At 36.2% G+C, this 19,136-nt stretch overlaps 1 non-coding gene across 1 annotated transcript; it reads right to left on the bottom strand.

The window, feature by feature from the left end:
* Nucleotides 1–18,539: 18,539 nt before the first annotated feature.
* Nucleotides 18,540–18,611, bottom strand: TRNAC-GCA. Its single transcript has one exon. It is a non-coding gene; the product is annotated as a tRNA-Cys (tRNA).
* Nucleotides 18,612–19,136: the final 525 nt, after the last annotated feature.

Below are 19,136 nucleotides of genomic sequence, written 5' to 3'. Positions count from 1 at the left end.
ATCTTTGGCCCATTTTTTGATTGGGTCATTTATTTTTCTAGAGTTGAGCTGTAGGAGTTGCTTGTATATTTTTGAGATTAGTTGTTTGTCCGTTGCTTCATTTGCTATTATTTTCTCCCATTCTGAAGGCTGTCTTTTCACCTTGCTAATAGTTTCCTTTGATGTGCAGAAGCTTTTAAGTTTAATTAGATCCCATTTGTTTATTTTTGCTTTTATTTCCAATATTCTGGGAGGTGGTTCATAGAGGATCCTGCTGTGATGTATGTCAGAGAGTGTTTTGCCTATGTTCTCCTCTAGGAGAAACAAAGGGAGAAAAATAAAATCAATAAAATTAGAAACGAAAATGGAGAGATCACAACAGACAACACAGAAATACAAAGGATCATAAGAGACTATTATCAACAATTATATGCCAATAAAATGGACAACGAGGAAGAAATGGACAAATTCTTAGTAAAGTACAACTTTCCAAAACTCGACCAGGAAGAAATAGAAAACCTTAACAGACCCATCTCAAGCACGGAAATTGAAACTGTAATCAAAAATCTTCCAGCAAACAAAAGCCCAGGTCCAGACGGCTTCACAGCTGAATTCTACCAAAAATTTAGAGAAGAGCTAACACCTATCCTGCTCAAACTCTTCCAGAAAATTGCAGAGGAAGGTAAACTTCCAAACTCATTCTATGAGGCCACCATCACCCTAATACCAAAACCTGACAAAGATCCCACAAAAAAAGAAAACTACAGGCCAATATCACTGATGAACATAGATGCAAAAATCCTAAATAAAATTCTAGCAATCAGAATCCAACAACACATTAAAAAGATCATACACCATGACCAAGTGGGCTTTATCTCAGGGATGCAAGGATTCTTCAATATCCGCAAATCAATCAATGTAATACACCACATTAACAAATTGAAAAACAAAAACCATATGATTATCTCAATAGATGCAGAGAAAGCCTTTGACAAAATTCAACACCCATTTATGATAAAAACTCTCCAGAAAGCAGGAATAGAAGGAACATACCTCAACATAATAAAAGCTATATATGACAAACCCACAGCAAACATTATCCTCAATGGTGAAAAATTGAAAGCATTTCCTCTAAAGTCAGGAACAAGACAAGGGTGCCCACTTTCACCATTACTATTCAACATAGTTTTGGAAGTTTTGGCCACAGCAATCAGAGCAGAAAAAGAAATAAAAGGAATCCAAATTGGAAAAGAAGAAGTAAAACTCTCACTATTTGCAGATGACATGATCCTCTACATAGAAAACCCTAAAGACTCCACCAGAAAATTACTAGAACTAATCAATGACTATAGTAAAGTTGCAGGATATAAAATCAACACACAGAAATCCCTTGCATTCCTATACACTAATAATGAGAAAACAGAAAGAGAAATTAAGGAAACAATTCCATTCACCATTGCAACGAAAAGAATAAAATACTTAGGAATATATCTACCTAAAGAAACTAAAGACCTATATATAGAAAACTATAAAACACTGGTGAAAGAAATCAGAGAGGACACTAATAGATGGAGAAATATACCATGTTCATGGATTGGAAGAATCAATATAGTGAAAATGAGTATACTACCCAAAGCAATTTATAGATTCAATGCAATCCCTACCAAGCTACCAACAGTATTCTTCACAGAGCTAGAACAAATAATTTCACAATTTGTATGGAAATACAAAAAACCTCGAATAGCCAAAGCGATCTTGAGAAAGAAAAATGGAACTGGAGGAATCAACCTACCTGACTTCAGGCTCTACTACAAAGCCACAGTTATCAAGACAGTATAGTACTGGCACAAAGACAGAAATATAGATCAATGGAACAAAATAGAAAGCCCAGAGATAAATCCACGCACATATGGACACCTTATCTTTGACAAAGGAGGCAAGAATATACAATGGATTAAAGACAATCTCTTTAACAAGTGGTGCTGGGAAATCTGGTCAACCACTTGTAAAAGAATGAAACTAGAACACTTTCTAACACCATATACAAAAATAAACTCAAAATGGATTAAAGATCTCAATGTAAGACCAGAAACTAAAAAACTATTGTATTTCTATATCTTATTATCACCTTCAATAATGACAACTACATAAGGGAAAGTAGTGTTGATATAATAATAGTTGGTAATATATTATATTTATGCTATGGTAGACAATGTTATTGTATTTTAATAAATAGTAACTATTTCTCATGAGCATTTTATGATATAAGAAAAATTATTATTCATTTTTATAAATGGATATGCTAAAGAGATGTTACGTGAATTACTCAGGCTCTCTGATTCTCACATCCATGTTTATCAGCATTTATGACAATTTTTCCACATCTTCATAAATATTTGAAACTGGCTATTCAGGAGTTATATGATGGTGGTTCTGATTCAAATGGTAGCAGTGGATAGCATAAGAGGTGGAATCCTGGATATTTTCTAAAGGTGGAGCTGACACATTTTAATGATGGATAAGTATGGTGTATGACAGAAAGATAAAAAGTCAATAAGGACTCCAAGTTTTTATCCTACACACTGAAACCTTGGAATTCCAATGAATGGATAGAGATAAGACTATGGAGGGAGCAAGGAAATCCAACTAGTCCATCCTAAAGGAGATCAGACTTGAATATTCATTGGAAGGACTGATGCTGAAGCTGAAACTCCCAATACTTTGGCCTCCTGATGCGAAGAACTGACTCATTTGAAAAGACCCTGATGCTGGGAAAGATTGGAGGCAGGAGGAGAAGGGGACAATAAAGGATGAGATACTTGGATGGCATCACCAACTCATGGACATGAGTTTGAGTAAACTCTGGCAGTTGGCGATAGACAGGGAGGCCTGGTGTGCTGCAGTCCATGGGGTCACAAAGAGTCAGACGTGACTCAATGACTGAACTGAACTGAACTGAACTAATGCAGAGAGCAGCTTTTAAGGAGATCATTTGAAATTTGGTTCTGACAATATTTATTTAGCATATTAATTAGACATTGAGGTGGCAATATCTAACAGACACTGGATATATTTCACAAGATATGTAGAAATTCAAATTTAGGGTGTTTCTGTTTACAGGTTATATTGAGAAAAGATATTATATAAAACCTTAAAGGGAGTGGATGTAACTAGAGAACAGAAAGGACTTTTTTCTAATAAGAAAGAACTAGTTAATCTCGGTAAACTATTGGTGAGAACACCTGAAAAACTGCTGTCACATTACTAACAAATCTACTGCAAGGTTCTAAAGGTAATGATGTAGTAAAATGTTGCCAGACAAATATCTCAGGAATAGGTATAAATCTAGAAAGGTGAGATCAGTATCTGAAAATAGTATTCATTTAGGGCTATTCACCAATTCAGGACTGGTGGCTCAGATGGTAAAGAACCTGTCTGCATTGCGGAATACTCGGATTCGACCCGTGGGTTGGGAAGATCCCCTGGAGAAGGAAATGGCAACCCACTCCAGTATTGCCTGGGCAATTGCTCGGGAAATCCCATGGACAGAGGAGCCTGGCAGGCTACAGTAGTCCTTTGGGTCACAAAGTGTTGGATACAACTGAGTACTAACACTTTCACTTACTTTTTTTCTCACCAATTCAGGAAGAGGTGCTGACAGGCAAAGAACATGAGCAGAGTTTTTAACAGCCTTCAGGACTGATATAAAGGTCTAAGTTCTGCCATTGAGAAGCAACTAGTAATTTCCCACATTTTGTATTATGATCCCCAAAACCTATATTCTAAGAATTAGGATGAATGAGAAGTTGACTTGCCCTCACAGAGTGTGAAGCCAAATTTTCAAGACTATTGATCCCAAAGGTGAATGGGATATCAGATTGCTAGTACCCTTATTTGAATTCCAGAAGCCAAAGTAAAATCGGTTTAGAAGAAAATATCTTTATTTTAGACTTAAATTCCATTTACATTATCAAATGTCACTTACAATTCCTCACACTTAATAAAAAGTAGCTACACACTAGACACATAAAGAAGTTAAAACACACAAATGAAATGAAAAACAAGAAAAAATAGATAATAAAGATAAACCAAGGAATCCTAGACATGTTATCAGATAAAGACTTTAAATCAAGTTTAAATAGTGTGTGCACAGAGATGTAATAAAATGTTGAAACTTTTGTCAGGGAAGTGAAAATTATAAAAAGGAATCAAATTACAATTTTAGAACTGAAAAATAAAGTAACCTAAATTAAGAAATCAACAGAAGTTTTGCAGATGATTGACAAGGAAGCCACATCTAGTTACATGATTCAACTATTGAAGACTGAAAGAAGCAAAATAGAAATTTTTATAAGTAGAAAGAAAAAAAGAAAAAATACTGTTTTCCTACAAAGCAGTAACATAGAGACTTGTTACTATTTTCTCAACCCAAATGAAAGCCCAAAAGACAATGAGAATGATGTCTTTAAAATTCTAAAGAAAGTGAAGTCACTCAGTCGTGTCTGACTCTTTGCAACCCCGTGGACTGTAGCCTACCAGGCTCCTCTGTCCATGGGATTTTCCAGGCAATAGTCCTGGAGTGGATTGCTATTTCCTTCTCCAGGGGATCTTCCCAACCCAGGGATCAAACCCAGGCCTCCCGCATTGTAGACAGACCCTTTACCATCTGAGCCACCAGCGAAGTGATTAAAAGATAACAACTCAACCTAGAGTTCTCTCTCCAGCAAAGGCATCCTTCAAGCTAGAAGGGGAAATATACTTTCAGGCTATCAAATTTGAGGAAATTTATTACTAACATATTTATATTAAATGATAGATTCAAGGTGGGCTTCAGACAAAAAAACACAAGTATCCTAGAAGAAACATAAAGAAAAAAAAATCAAAACAAAACAGCAGTAAAATGCTAAACACAAAGGGAATGATAAGTGAATAATGCTGTATAAAACAATTTGGTCTTACTGTGTTTAACACATATCTATCTGTATATCTAGATATATTGCCTATATATACATACATATATTGCATTTAAGACTAGCATATAACTAAAGAGGTAAAGAGTGTGGCAAGATTTTTGCACTGCACAGGAAAATATAAATTCTTGGTGGTTTAACCTAACCCTTTATTCACTGAAGGAAAAGTAAAAGATTATGTAACTTCTAGACTAAAGGAAGGAAACAGCTTTTTTAAAAATAAAAGGAAGGCAGAAATGAAGAGAAAAAGGATGTACCAGGCAGGAAAAATAGGAAACAAATGTTGTAAGGGTAGATTTAATCTCTCAAATATCAGTAATTACATTCAATGTAAGTGGACTAAATGATGCCTTTAATGGACAAAATATGTCAGACTGGATTTTTTTTTTAACTTTACAATATTGTATTGGTTTTGCCATATATCAAAATGATTCAAAAAACTGTATTTTTCAATGGGAGATTCAAGAGAGATCTAGAAGGTAAATAATTGAAAAAATAGAACATCTCCAAAGGTAGAGGAAATGCCTGTGTTTACATTCTAGCTAAAATCGCTTGCTTTTGCTACTATTCTTGTCTCTCAAAATGGAAATCCACATGTTTAAGGCTTCGATTTAATCTTCATCACCATAGAATGAGCTTTGACACTCTGTGAGGCAGTGTGAGCTTCCCCTTAATTTGATGTTCTTGATTAACCATACAGCCATCCCCCTCCTCAGCTTGGCGGAGGATTCCAATCAAGCTTTTGAAGCTATCCATTATCAACTTTTTTGTGGTCTAGCAATTTAAACAAGTCTTGCAAGTTTAAAGTTGTAATATTTCGTTATCTTTTTCATGTTTGCCTCTCTATAGAAAAAATGTTAAGAAAGAGTTTAATGGGAAAAGAGGAAGTAAAAGATAATGAAGAAGTAAGGGATGGAGTTTTCACTGAGGAAAACAAAAGCAACAGGAGGCAGGAAGAATGGGGATGGAGTATGAGGAAATACTGAGTAAAGTTATTCAGTTGTGAAGACTATACATTTAGAAAAAAAATTAAAGTTGGTTTGTACACAGGATAGTGTTCCATGAGAGAATTTTTTTCTGGCATTACCTGGGAAATTTTGCTTTGCTTTGTTTTGAATAACTGATACTGAAAACAATGTAGTTGAGAAATTAGGAGAACAGGAAAATAACTGTAATACTTCTGGGATAGCAAAGCATTTGTGATCCTAAGGAAACTACTAACTTCAAGTGGAGAGTAAGACCAGGAAATGTTCATGTCCAGTGAACCTGGACGATCAAGGTTCATGTTTCCAGAACCCAGTACAGGAGAATGTGGAATAAAATGGTCCTTCATTCATCGGCCAGTTGGATCCTGGGTGGTTGTGGCTATATCTGCATTTTCTCGAAAATAAATCTTACTAAGTCATTGTATATGATATATTTTATGCAGATTTTATGATTAGCCTTCCATGAAATATCAACATTTAGTACCAAAATAAGTTCTTAATGTGGCAAATCTCACCTATATTTCGAGTACTGTTGATCTTTCTAGGAAGTATGGAATGCTGACATGATTAACTTCTCTCCAGTGATGTTTGTGCCTGGAGAATCCCAGGGACGGCGGAGCCTGGTGGGCTGCCATCTATGGGGTGGCACAGAGTCGGACACGACTGAAGTGACTTAGCAGCAGCAGCAGTGATGTTTGCTTGTATTTTCCACTGTAAGAATTTTAATTATAGGTTCTAGTTCCTTGTAAAAATATTATTAAGTCATGCTTTATGAATAATTTTAAAGATACAGTTTTAATTTTATTTTATAATTTTATAAATTTTAAAGATTGCTTAAAGCATTTGAGAAGATCTTTTGATTTTAGGAATTCCAATTTCTGTGTATGAATCAGGAATTTGAAAACATTAAATCAATATCGAGAACTGAGACATTCCTGTGAGAAGGGAAAACAGTTTGGTGAAATTTACCAAAACCAACTTATGTGTATTTCCCAGGTTGTGAAGTGAGAAAAACAAAAGAGATACAAATATGTATCATCTAACATGGATACAATAGATGTTAAAGGCCCAGTAAGCATGGAAGTGTTTCTGAGAAAAGTGTAGGAATAGAAGAACCCACAGTATGAAATGAAACATAAACATCAGTTGTATGCATTTTAAGTCAGCCAAAGAGCCAAATGTTCACTTTTGTAGCAAAATAAGAAGGTGCAAACACAGATTTTACTGAGCTCTTACCCACTCCAGTGTTCTTGCCTGGAGAATCCCCACCGACAGAGTGGCCTAGCAGGTTGCAGTCCATGGGGTAACAAAGAGTAGGGCATAACTAAGCACAGGGCATATTCTTATTTTCAACCTAAGGACAATGATGGATGTTTAGACCTATAAATGACTGATGTTAAAATAATGCTAGGGTGTCTGTGTTCAGCTCCCAAAAGGAGAAATATTCTCACTTATCAGTAGTAACTGTTGGAGTCAGGGGTATAGAATACCCCACTTTCCCTGATGGGGTCATGATCATCCTTGGGGGAACTTTTTGGGCATTTCTGATACTTTTCAAGATTATAAATATCAGGTCTGAAATTATTTTAATGGATCAGGTATTTGTGGAAGATTTTTCTTGCACAATAGAAGATTTGGCATCCTAAGATTTGCACCCAGTACTCCAAATATCAGAGCTTAATATAATTCTCTTTCCTAGAAAATTGTGCAGAATAATCACTTTAACCATATCTCTCTTGTTTGTTTTTCTTAGCTTCACATATTTTTAATCATTCAGTAAGCATTAATCGTGCATCTGTAGTATAGCTGACCTTGTATAAGATAATTAAAATGTGATACCAGGCCTTCAAGAAATTCAGCTTATTGAATCAACAAATTTTTCACTCATCATCATTAACATTATATTAGTTGCCATCTCAGAGAAGGCGATGGCACCCCACTCCAGTACTCTTGCCTGGAAAATCCCATGGACGGAGGAGCCTGGTAGGCTGCAGCCCATGGGGTCGCGAAGAGTCGGACACGACTGAGCGACTTCACTTTCAATTTTCACTTTCCACTTTCATGCATTGGAGAAGGAAATAGCAACCCACTCCAGTGTTCTTGCCTGGAGAATCCCAAGGACAGGGGAGCCTGGTGGGCTGCTGTCCATGGGGTCACACAGAGTCAGACACGACTGAAGTTACTTAGCAGCAGCAGCAGCAGCAGCAACAGTTGCCATCTAAGATCTACCATTCGTTGAACACTACATATGTGTGAAGTATTCAGCTAAATATATTGCATGTATTATCTCAACTAAAACCTCTGCAACAGCTAATGTGACATATTTTGGAGTTCAAAACATTGAGTGTAGAGTAATTAGCTCACAGTTAAAGAGTTAGAGGTTGATGAATCCTGGGCTAAGCTCGGAGCTAACTGATTTCAGTGTTTGAACTCTTCAGCATTATTTTAAACTATATACCCTAGGCAAACTAATTGGTGCTTTGGGAACCCGTAATTGGAGTAATATACTCTATTTGAAATAGGAGGTACCAGGAAGGCTGTAAAATGATATGACATTTAACTTGTGCCCTTAAAAATGTATAGCAGGTAGTCATTAACTCAATGGACAAGTAAAGATAACACATTCCAAATACATGAATCTACATGACCAAGAGAATGAAGCCTCATTATTTTTAAGATAAATTTCCAATATGAAGATATGTATTAACCTACTTACCTAGGAAAAATGCTATAGGTAATGGATATGAAATAAGGGTGCTGTGTCACAAAATTTATTGGCTATGGTGAGCCTTGCTCATTGCATTTTACCTCAGTGGTGATTAATAAACATCAGATTTTAATTTTATTTTATGACATTGTAATAGTGTTTACCATTTCTGTTCAAAATAACCTTGTGCATTTATTGCATTTTTAGTAAGAATTATTATTATAGATCAACACCTTTTGGTTAATAGCACTGATAATGCAAATAAAGTTAGTTTATTACAGGAACCAGACACATAAGAACAAGCCAAATAAATTTTGAATAGCCATCAGTATAATCATGCTAATGGCATTCTCATCTTCTTTGATCTGTTTTAGTACCAACTCCTTTAACATTGATGGACAATAACATGGAGTAGTGACGACAAGACAGTTAATAAGCTGCTGACTCTTATTTCACTGTATCTTTTCTATTAACATCCTTTGATCTTAGATGGGAGGACTAACTATTTTAAAACTGTCATTTCTACTAGAGATTAACCTATATAGTTAATGCAAATTCAATGAACATCTCAACGTGGTTTTTTTTTTTTTTTCTGTATTAAAATAAATTGATTCTGAGTTTCATCTAGAAGACACGTGTAATAGGTAACAAAGTACGATTTGTAAAAGAAAAGCAGTGAGGAGGAACATGGTTGCTTTGCCATGTGTATAAATATCCCATAAACCCATAAATTTTAAAAAATGCTCCTGTGCAATCATAGATAAAGAAAGAAATGGAATAATATTTGAAATAATATTTATTATTACCATATGTCTATCATCTTCAAGATTACTGAGCAGGGAGCAAACCAAGTCAATGAGCTATATAGTGATATTGGAATATCAAATTAGTAGGGAAGAGGTTGATTGTTATTATAAGCTAAAAAGTTATAGGAAAAGTAAACTTAGATCACTAAAATATACATGCTCATATTCAATTCAACTGTGCTATTATGTAACCTAAAATAAACTATAAACTATTACAAGAACAAAGTTTCTGAGAGCATTTTTGGGCATCAGGAAGTAAGAGAATATATTCAAATATGATATGAAATGAAAATTGTTAAAGAATAGTAAATATTTTATATGTAAAACTTCATTGCTAAGTCTAAAGAAAAAAAGACAAACTGGCAAAATACTGGCAGTGGATATTTTGGGCAAATCACTGAAAGGCATAAAAAGATAGACATTTTAGTCATCTATACATCCATCAGTGAAGAGTCAGACACGACTGAGCGACTTCACTTTCACTTTCCACTTTCCTGCATTGGAGAAGGAAATGCAACCCACTCCAGTGTTCTTGCCTGGAGAATCCCAGGGACAGGGGAGCCTGGTGGGCTGCTGTCTATGGGGTCGCACAGAGTCGGACACGACTCAAGCAACTTAGCAGAAGCAGCTGCAGCAGCATCTATACAAAAAGTCATCCCAAAGCATAGTAACTTAAAACTGGAATAATCAGGAGTGGACTGGGAATTCGGGTGTGGTTTATCTAAGTAGTTCTAGCTTGAGATCTCTGAGATTACCATCAGTTGTTTGGTTGTGGCTACAATCATCAAAATTCTTCATTCATATGTGTAGTGGACTAGGCTGTAGAAATCAGAACCACAGGAGCTAGGACTGCTGTGATTCTGCAGACATGCTCTCTCTAGATAAATAGTCTCTCCAGGTTAGTAACATCACAGTGGCAAGACTTCTTTTAAACAGCTTCAGTGTTCCAAAGGCAGATAAGCCCAGAGAGCAACCCGGGTGGAGGTTTTGTCAATTTTATGACCTAGCCTCGAAAATCACTTTATTCTTACCCTATTTTGTTGGTCAGAAAAGGCAGAAGCCCCAGTCCAGATTCCAGGGTAGGAAATACAGGATCCATCTCTTAATGGGAAAAGTGTGAGTCATATGAAAGAAGAATATCTGGAAAATACATTCCGCCACAGGAAAGTGACTCACAAATTCTAAATATATAGATACATACAATCATCCCATGGTAACTGTTCAAAAACATTCATTGTATTAATGATTGCAATTTTATTACAGGAAACAATATGCTTATTTTTTAGTTAAAATGCAGTCTATCCCTACCATTAAATCTCATGACTGTTAAAAGTGTGGTATAAATTAATATTTAAAGCAATGGGATGAGAATTCATGAGCTATTGGTGGAAGGAATGTAGGTTACAAAATAGAATGTATGATAAATAGTCTATTCATAAATAATTATAAAAGAAACACCCCAAGAGTTTAAAATGTTACTTTTTATATATTAACATTTTGGGGAGGAAAAACACAACTATAAATAAAGCAATTATCAAAATAATGATCCAGGTTTTATCGAGTAGTAATGCAGGGAATGCAGAGATGGAATCAACAATATGGACAATAATAATGCCTGGTTCTGGAGCATGTTCTATATTTCGCCTCTTAAAAAAAATAAAAGAACTGAATTGCAAAATTTTAGTAAGTGTACAGTGGTGAGCTTCACAGCTAAACCTGTCTTCTTTTATTCAGCGTTCCTTTGGTGTACTGAGCTTTAAAATTGCATTCCAGTTCAGAAATCAAACTTTTTTTAGATGTTCTCTGTGTGCAATCACTGAGAAGTTTCATGTAAAGACTTGCAGTGTTTTCTGTCTGACCCAGACCAAATAGGAATATATAAGGGAAACGTTATTTCCAAAAGCTGTACTTCTGCATTAAAATGTGTGACATTTTAGTTATTGCTAAGTAGCACATTCGTTGATAATAAAACTTCCTGCTTTTTCTCCAAAAACATAAATATGTTATGCATCAGACAGTAAATGCAATGAACACTGGGCAAAGTGACCTGAGTTCCATTGTGGACAAGGAATGTCTCCTGCCACATCGGTAAACAAAGGATGTTGCTGCTCTCAAGCCATCAATCAATGGGTCACCCAGACTACATCCTGAGGGGACTCAGGATGGATGGAGAAAAACAGGATACTGGCCCTAGATAGTTAACGTGAATGTTATATACCTAGAAAGGACTTTATTCCTTAATTTGAGATGTGTGGTTTTCCTTTATTAACAGTAATCTTTTGATATTCCAAATACCTGGGGTTTATTTTTGTTTTTACAAAAACTCTTATATATCCCAGCTCCTCCTTTACCTCTTTGGAACAGTCCTTCAGAGGCATTTGAGAGGCTCTCTCCTGGGCTGAAGTCCTCAGCATGTTCACCAAATAAACCATAATTCCTAATTTTTAGGTTATGTATTTTTTTCAGTGGACACTATCTTGTTTCTCTAATTACATGTCCTCAGGCATGTTATAACCTCATTTAGACCTATTACTTCATCTAAAAAATAAATAGCACACTCACTTAATTTTTAATGTCTTTTTGGTTCTGAAACAATTCCAGTTTTCTCTTTCTCCTCTATAGTGGATTTATTAATCAGTCCATACCATATGATGTTGTTTAAATATTCTGTTTCTGCTATCTCTAATGTTTTTCTAATATTGCTAGAGTAAATTCACATGATTGTCAGCCCAATTAACTAGTGAAAACCTTAAATCATAGAAGACATGCAAACATTATTTCTCCAAACACAGTATAAGACTTGATGGAAATTTACTCATACATGCATTTGGCGTACAGCAAAACCTGGAAATGGAGGTAAGCGAGTGCCCAGTCAGATGCATGGTCAGATCTCTGTGCTCAGGGCTACAGCCACAGTATAGAAAGATTTAGTGAGTCCATTAAGTGAGAGGGAATACAAAGGCAGAAGGGATAGGGACACAGGCTTCCTCACCTTGTATCCCATCCCTCATCCTGTGTAGATACTAAAAGAAAATCGAGGAGTGACATAGTCATGAGGCAGAGTGAGACTGAAGATGCCTCAGGGAAGAACCTTTCCAGTCCTAGTGGTATGGGAGGATGGCAGAATTCCTTGAATCCTAGAATGTTGTGACACTCTCAAAAGGATACACCTAATAATAAAGGGTTGTATAACTGTGGATATCAGGTGTGGTTCTTTCCTCAGTCCTTGTCTTGTCATAGTGAAGAAAAAAAAAATTAAAATGATTCACCAGAAAGTTCACACAGGCATGATCTATTAAACAAGCAGCAAACAATGTGGTGGGGGGGAGGACACTCCCTAGATGTGAGAGTAGACCCACCCTGTTTTAGGTCCTGTTCCCCTCCCAAGTAATCCTTGGAGTCTAATTGTTTTGCCCCATGTCAAACAGGGCTTGTATCCGAGACCAACCAGGGAGGGGCATGTTGGGGATGTTTTTCCCGCCAAAGCTCCAGTGCTTTTTGATTTGTTTCTCTGCCTTTTAGCTGCAGTTTTTAATCCTCACTTTGGACTCTTTTCTCTACCTAACAGGTGGATGTGTTTCATTATCATAGTCAATTTTCGCTGCTATGATAAAGGACCATCGACTGATTGGTTTACAACCAACAGAAGTTTATTTCTCACAGTTCTGCAGGCTGAGACATCCAAGATCAGGGTGCTTGCATGATCTCATTCTGATGAGAGAGCTTTTCTGATTTTCAGACTGCCGACTTCTTATCTTCACATGGCAGAAAGCAGGCAAGGGGATGCTCTGGAGTCCTTTTTATAAGAACACCAATCCCATTCATGAGGGCTCCACTTTCATGACCTAATTTCCTCCCAAAAGTCTTACCATCTAATACCATTGTGTTATGAATTAGAATTTCAACATAAGAATTTAAGGGAGGGGAGCAGAGACATTCAGTACCTTGCATGCATAAGCATGGAACTGTAGGCTTTCATCAATTTCTTCTTTTCTATATGTGAACAGAGGCTCTCAGACAGACTTGGAATCCTCTCTCTGAATACTTAGGAACTCACATTCTTCCTTTGAGGCATTAATTTCCCAATACCCGGAACTATTTAGGGAAACAATAGATATAAGCTGGTCCTGACAAAGCTAATATACTTACGAGTTATCCTACAATCCAGAGATTTCTCAGTAAATGCAAAAAAAAAAAAAAAAAAAAAAACCAAACAACTGTTAATTTATACTGAATCAAATTAAATTTTAATATGCAGAAAAGGACTAAGTAAAAACATTTAATAATGGTAAAAAGAGTGATTAAAGATTAAATATTACCTACTTAGGAAAACAAACCTTTCAGACACTGGGTGGCATGTATTTCCATGCAATTTGCATTACATCAATATAATTAAACTAAATGTGAAAGTAATTAAAAGGTAAAACAAATGCTAAAAATGTGTACATTTGCAATGAGTCAAAAATACATTCAGTGTTTAAGAGGGAAAGGGCATTGTTAGCCAGATTAATGCAACATATGTTAAAGCATAAGGGTGAGCAAGCCACAATAATTTTCCTTTTGTTTAAAAGGAGGGGGGATATGATTAAAAGTATATTTTAATGGAAAACTATGCATTATAACAACATGTAGAATGCAAAGGCTTGGAATTGTATATAATGCTTTTATAAAAAGATATATTAAAGCTTAAGTGTGTACAAGCCAAAATGAAATGTGATGAAGCAACTAGTATTATGTATTTAGAATCTGAAGTGTAGAAGAATGTGCCACCACAAAAGACCTCTTTGGCAAAAGGATTATTTTAAGCTGATTGTTTTGAGAAACAGCAGAAACAAGATAAGCTTGGAAAACTGAAGAGAAGTTGCCCTTTTGTAAAGTGTGAATTTATAAAGGATATCTCCATTTGTAAAGGAGTTTTCCTTCTCTGTACCAGGAAGAGACAAATCTCATCAAAGGAAAAGGCACTAAGATAAACTTGTATAACAAGCCTTACCCTTTTTACCATGCTTTTCTTAATAACCTCCTCATAACTAGTCTCCTTCTAACCCCTTTATTCTTTCATCTCTAGCTAGTTTTTAAGCCAGAGATCTAAGCCACCTCAAAGAGTTGTTCATTCTTCCCTGGATATTTCCCCTGTGCACATGTTAATACACTTCTGTTTGTTTTTCTCTTGTTTATATATTATTAAAAAGATCTCAACCTAGAACCCAGACAGTACAGGAAAAATTGTTTTCCTTCTCTAAGAAACCATGTGCACATTTAAATACATCCCTATTCTAACTTTTCGTGTGTTGCCCTATTGATTCATCTTTTCCCATTCATCATTTTTCTCAAATTCCTCTTATGAAAGTTACTAAATGCATCTAATCACCAGCTGCTACTATTAGTTCTCATCCTATTTTTAGATTGCTTGAATATATCTTCCTTTGCCTTCTATGTTGATGCACTGCTACCTTCTCTGATTTTTGAATAATTATGATAATTTTGATTCTTAACAGTCTGTATTACTGTTGGTATTAAATGGTTAAATGAATGAAATTGTGGTGTGGAAAATACAATAATAAAAAATGTTATAACAACTTTATTTCTGTTTTCACCTTATATGTCAATAAGAAATTACTATACTCTTATTTAAAACAAAAGAAAGGAAAATTCAAACACTCCATTTCCACACCAAAGAAAAAAACGTGAAGCAAAACCTAATTCAAGGGTAACAGCAAAAAAAGCAAATATGGTAAACAGAGAGTACAGCAAAATGCTTCAGGGGAAAGGAAAAGAAGCAGAAGTTATTGATAGGTGTTAAGTAATTAGCAGTTGACATTTTCAAGATGAGGTAATGAAGGTAACGAAAATATCTTAGAGATGCTATTAATAAGAGAAAGTCTCTACTATCTAATGTTTAGCATATACAAAATATGTCTGAAAATTTTCTGTTTTTCCAAAAATAGACTATATCAGAACAAAGACACCAAAAAGTCTCAGTAGAATTTTGTCAAGGAGAACTCAGAACAGAAGAAATTCTCTTTATTACATCTTCCTAAAATTTTTCACTATTATATTTATGAGTACAATATTTATTATTAACACAAGAATCTCTCTTTATTACAATTTGTGGTTTTCTATTTGTGTATGTGTGGGCTTCCTGGTGGCTCATTGGTAAAGAATCCACCTATCAATGCAGGAGATGCAGATTCAGTCCCTGGGAGAAAGAAAGGTCCCCTAAAGAAGGAAATGGCAACCCACTCCAGTATTCTTGCCTGGAAAATCCCATGGATGGAGTTGCCTGTTGGGCTACAGTGCATGGGGTCTCAAAGAGTCAGACTCGACTCAGAGACTTTCACATACATACATATATATGGTATTAAATTTAATTTGGCTTAGCATGTACATTTGTTTCTTTCTCTCTACAATGTGTAGTCAGTGATTCTAATGAAAAGTCTTTCTTGTCTACATAAATCCTAAAGGATTTTTATCATTTAAATGAATGATAACTAACAGCATTGAATGGTCATCTCTAAGTAAGGCAGCTGCCCTCTTAAATGGTGAGCCAAAGAGGCTTATTTGATTTAGTTTCTTTTTTTTTTTTATTGTACATTACCTTTTAATATCCAACTATCCTTAGACTCCTCTACATATTTCTCTTTTGAAAGATCTCCCCAACCCCAGAATTTTACACCTACTATGCAAATGGTTTCCAAATATCTAGCTGAAACCTGTCTAATGAGATTTAGATTCATACTTCCAGTTCAGCAGATCAGCATAATCAATTGTTTTTTCCACTAATACTTCAAACTCAATAAACACAAACATCATCTTTCCCAGGTGATCTGTCACTTTGCTATTCTAAATTTATCTTGGTAGAAAGCGATTCTCACACTTACCTGAGAACAATCATCAAGACCTAACACTGGAGGCAAGTTTTTCCTGTAGAATTCTCTGCTACCTGTAGTTAGAAAAACAAAAAACTCTTCCTTGTCTGATAGAAATGTACCTGACATTTGCCCATGACGTTTAAATTCTTTGTCTAAGAATTAGAGCTGCATGAGGATATAATTGTTGATTCAATTAACGTCTTCACAGTTTTACAGATTTTAGTCCTATCACAATGCTTTCATCTTGCAAGATCTGAGTGCTGATTTTTAAAATACACTTTACGCATCCTCATGCCACTTCTTTACTTTTAATCATTTCATATGTTCTTTCTTAGAACTTTTCTAACTACCTACTCTATATAAAATAATTTTATATTAGCATAATTTTTCATGCTAAACTAAGCATTATCAGTTCACTTCTACTGTAAATTTACATATGACAAAAAGGTATGTGGTTTTGCTTCCAAAGATTTTCACAAGATGGCCAAGATTATCTTGATTTATTAGTAATTTATGTCTTTAGAGAATATAATCCAGTGTCTTTAAACTTTCATTCTAAATCAGATGAATATGTATATATACATATACATCATATGTAAATGCTGCAGGTGTAAAATGGAGATAATAGCTTGGTAGGGCTATTGGGAAAGGAAATAAGTAAAAGTAAAGCATTTTGGAACAATGGCTGGCACATAATTGCATGCTAATCTCAGCTCTGATTATTATTAATATGTATGAATTTCTCAGGGTCTTTTACAGTGAAAGACAATAGCTGTTGAATTGAAATTTCATATCTGTGATAAATCATCCTCCTAAATTATAAAATAGAAACTCTCAAAAGCTTAACTTTATGGAGATTTAGACATGAACTAATTTGACTCTCTAGCATGGGTTAGATTTAGATGGCAGACTAAGAAATATTCAGCGACTTACCCAAGACGACATATCTAGTTTGACTTGCAAAATTGGTACTAGAACATGAATCTTATGAGCCAATACTGTCTAACTCATCGTGTTAGTTGCAGTTTTCATTTGTTGTTACTTTATTTTATGGAATTGTGTCAAAGAAATTTTGCAGATAATAATGAGCATTAACTTGTGGTTCCCTTTGTCATATGATTAATCATAAAATTAACTTGAGATTGTGATTATTTCTTATAGTACCCATTTCCTTACACTCTCACACCTCCAGGCATTATGATCACATATTTTCTATTCATTCTTTTGTTACTCATATCTGTGGCTGGAGTTAGGGGAAGCTCACTCACTGAAACCTCCCACTCTGGCCAGTAACCCTAGTAATCATTTAAGTGAGTTATTTTACAACAGGAGGTCCTGGTAAGGAACATGGAACTATTAAGCCATCATCAACTGGAAGAATTCAGGAAAGATCAGAGGGAGACACCATGTGTCTCCCAGAATCCTTCCTGCTAGCATCTTGGCTGAGCAATGTGTGTGCCACCAGGAAAGGCCCTGAGTCATTATTATTGGCCAAATACAAACTGCAAACTAATCCCATCGTCATGAAACTGAGACTGGGAGCCATGTGGCAGAGCAGTTCTCCTGGGTTCCCTTACCCTCCACCCAGGCGCCCTTTCCCAATAACATCTCTTACTTGGTCAGCTCTTGGTGTCTCCTTGGACAATTCATTTCCAAATTTTAGACAAGAGCCTATTCTCAGGACCTGGAAGGGGTCCCTCTTCCTGCAACAGAACTATCAAGAGCAAGGTTTGGTAACTAGTGATCCACCAAAATTGTAAATGGCAACCCACTCTAGTATTCTTGCCTGGAAAATCCCATGGATGGTGGAACCTGGTAGGCTACAGTCCATGGAGTTGCAAAGAGTCAGACACGACTGAGCAACTTCACTTCACTTCACTTTCCTGTTGTGGAATCTGGCTGGGAGCTGGGTGTCCAGCCAGGGACATTTCCCAGCAATATCACTTCACCTGGTCTTCAGCTGTGGCTGTGTAACTAGTTTCACAAGACATTTGAGTAGCAGTAATGGTGGCACTTCTGGTGTTAATATTCCTTCTTCATTCTTTCTCCTTTCTCCAGTTACAGGGCTCCGATATCCTGTGTGTATGTGTGTGTGAAGTCGCTCAGTTGTGTCCGACTCTTTGCAAGCCCGTGGACTGTAGCCCACCAGGCTCCTCTATCCATGGGATTCTTCAGGCAAGAATACTGGAGTGGGTTGCCATTTCCTTCTCCAGGGGATCTTCCCAACCCAGGGATCGAACCTGGGTCTCCTGCACTGCAGGCAGACGCTCTATCCTCTGAGCCACCAGGGATATCCTGCTGCTACTGCCAAGTCGCTTCAGTTGTGTCCGACTCTGTGTGACCCCATAGACGGCAGCCCACGAGGCTCCCCCCTCCCTGGGATTCTCCAGGCAAGAACACTGGAGTTGGTTGCCATTGCCTTCTCCAATGCAGGAAAGTGAAAAGTGAAAGTGAAGTCGCTGAGTTTTGTCCGACTCTTAACAACCCCATGGACTGAGGCCCACCAGGCTCCTCCATCCGTGGGATTTTCCAGGCAAGAGTACTGGAGTGGGGTGAGGGATATCCTAGGAGATAGCAAAACCTTAACAAGAAGAAGCTGCAGGCCTAAATCAACTGTAAGGGAGGGGAAATGTTTCCCTACTCTTCGAGGACCTTTTGGCTAATCTGATAATTAAATTGACATGAGACAAATTAACAGGACAAAAAGCTAATTATGTACATAAATTCAATTATGTGCATTCGAGGGCCAAGGACATATTACACAATTGAGGATTATATGACAACTAAGAGAAGAAGAATCAGATAGGAGTCTGAGA

This window comes from Bos indicus x Bos taurus, chromosome 12, assembly GCF_003369695.1.
Source record: "Bos indicus x Bos taurus breed Angus x Brahman F1 hybrid chromosome 12, Bos_hybrid_MaternalHap_v2.0, whole genome shotgun sequence".
NCBI classification, from domain to species: Eukaryota; Metazoa; Chordata; class Mammalia; order Artiodactyla; family Bovidae; genus Bos; species Bos indicus x Bos taurus.
Note: the sequence above shows the minus strand (reverse complement) of the source record. Positions and strands in the feature narration are given on the sequence as shown.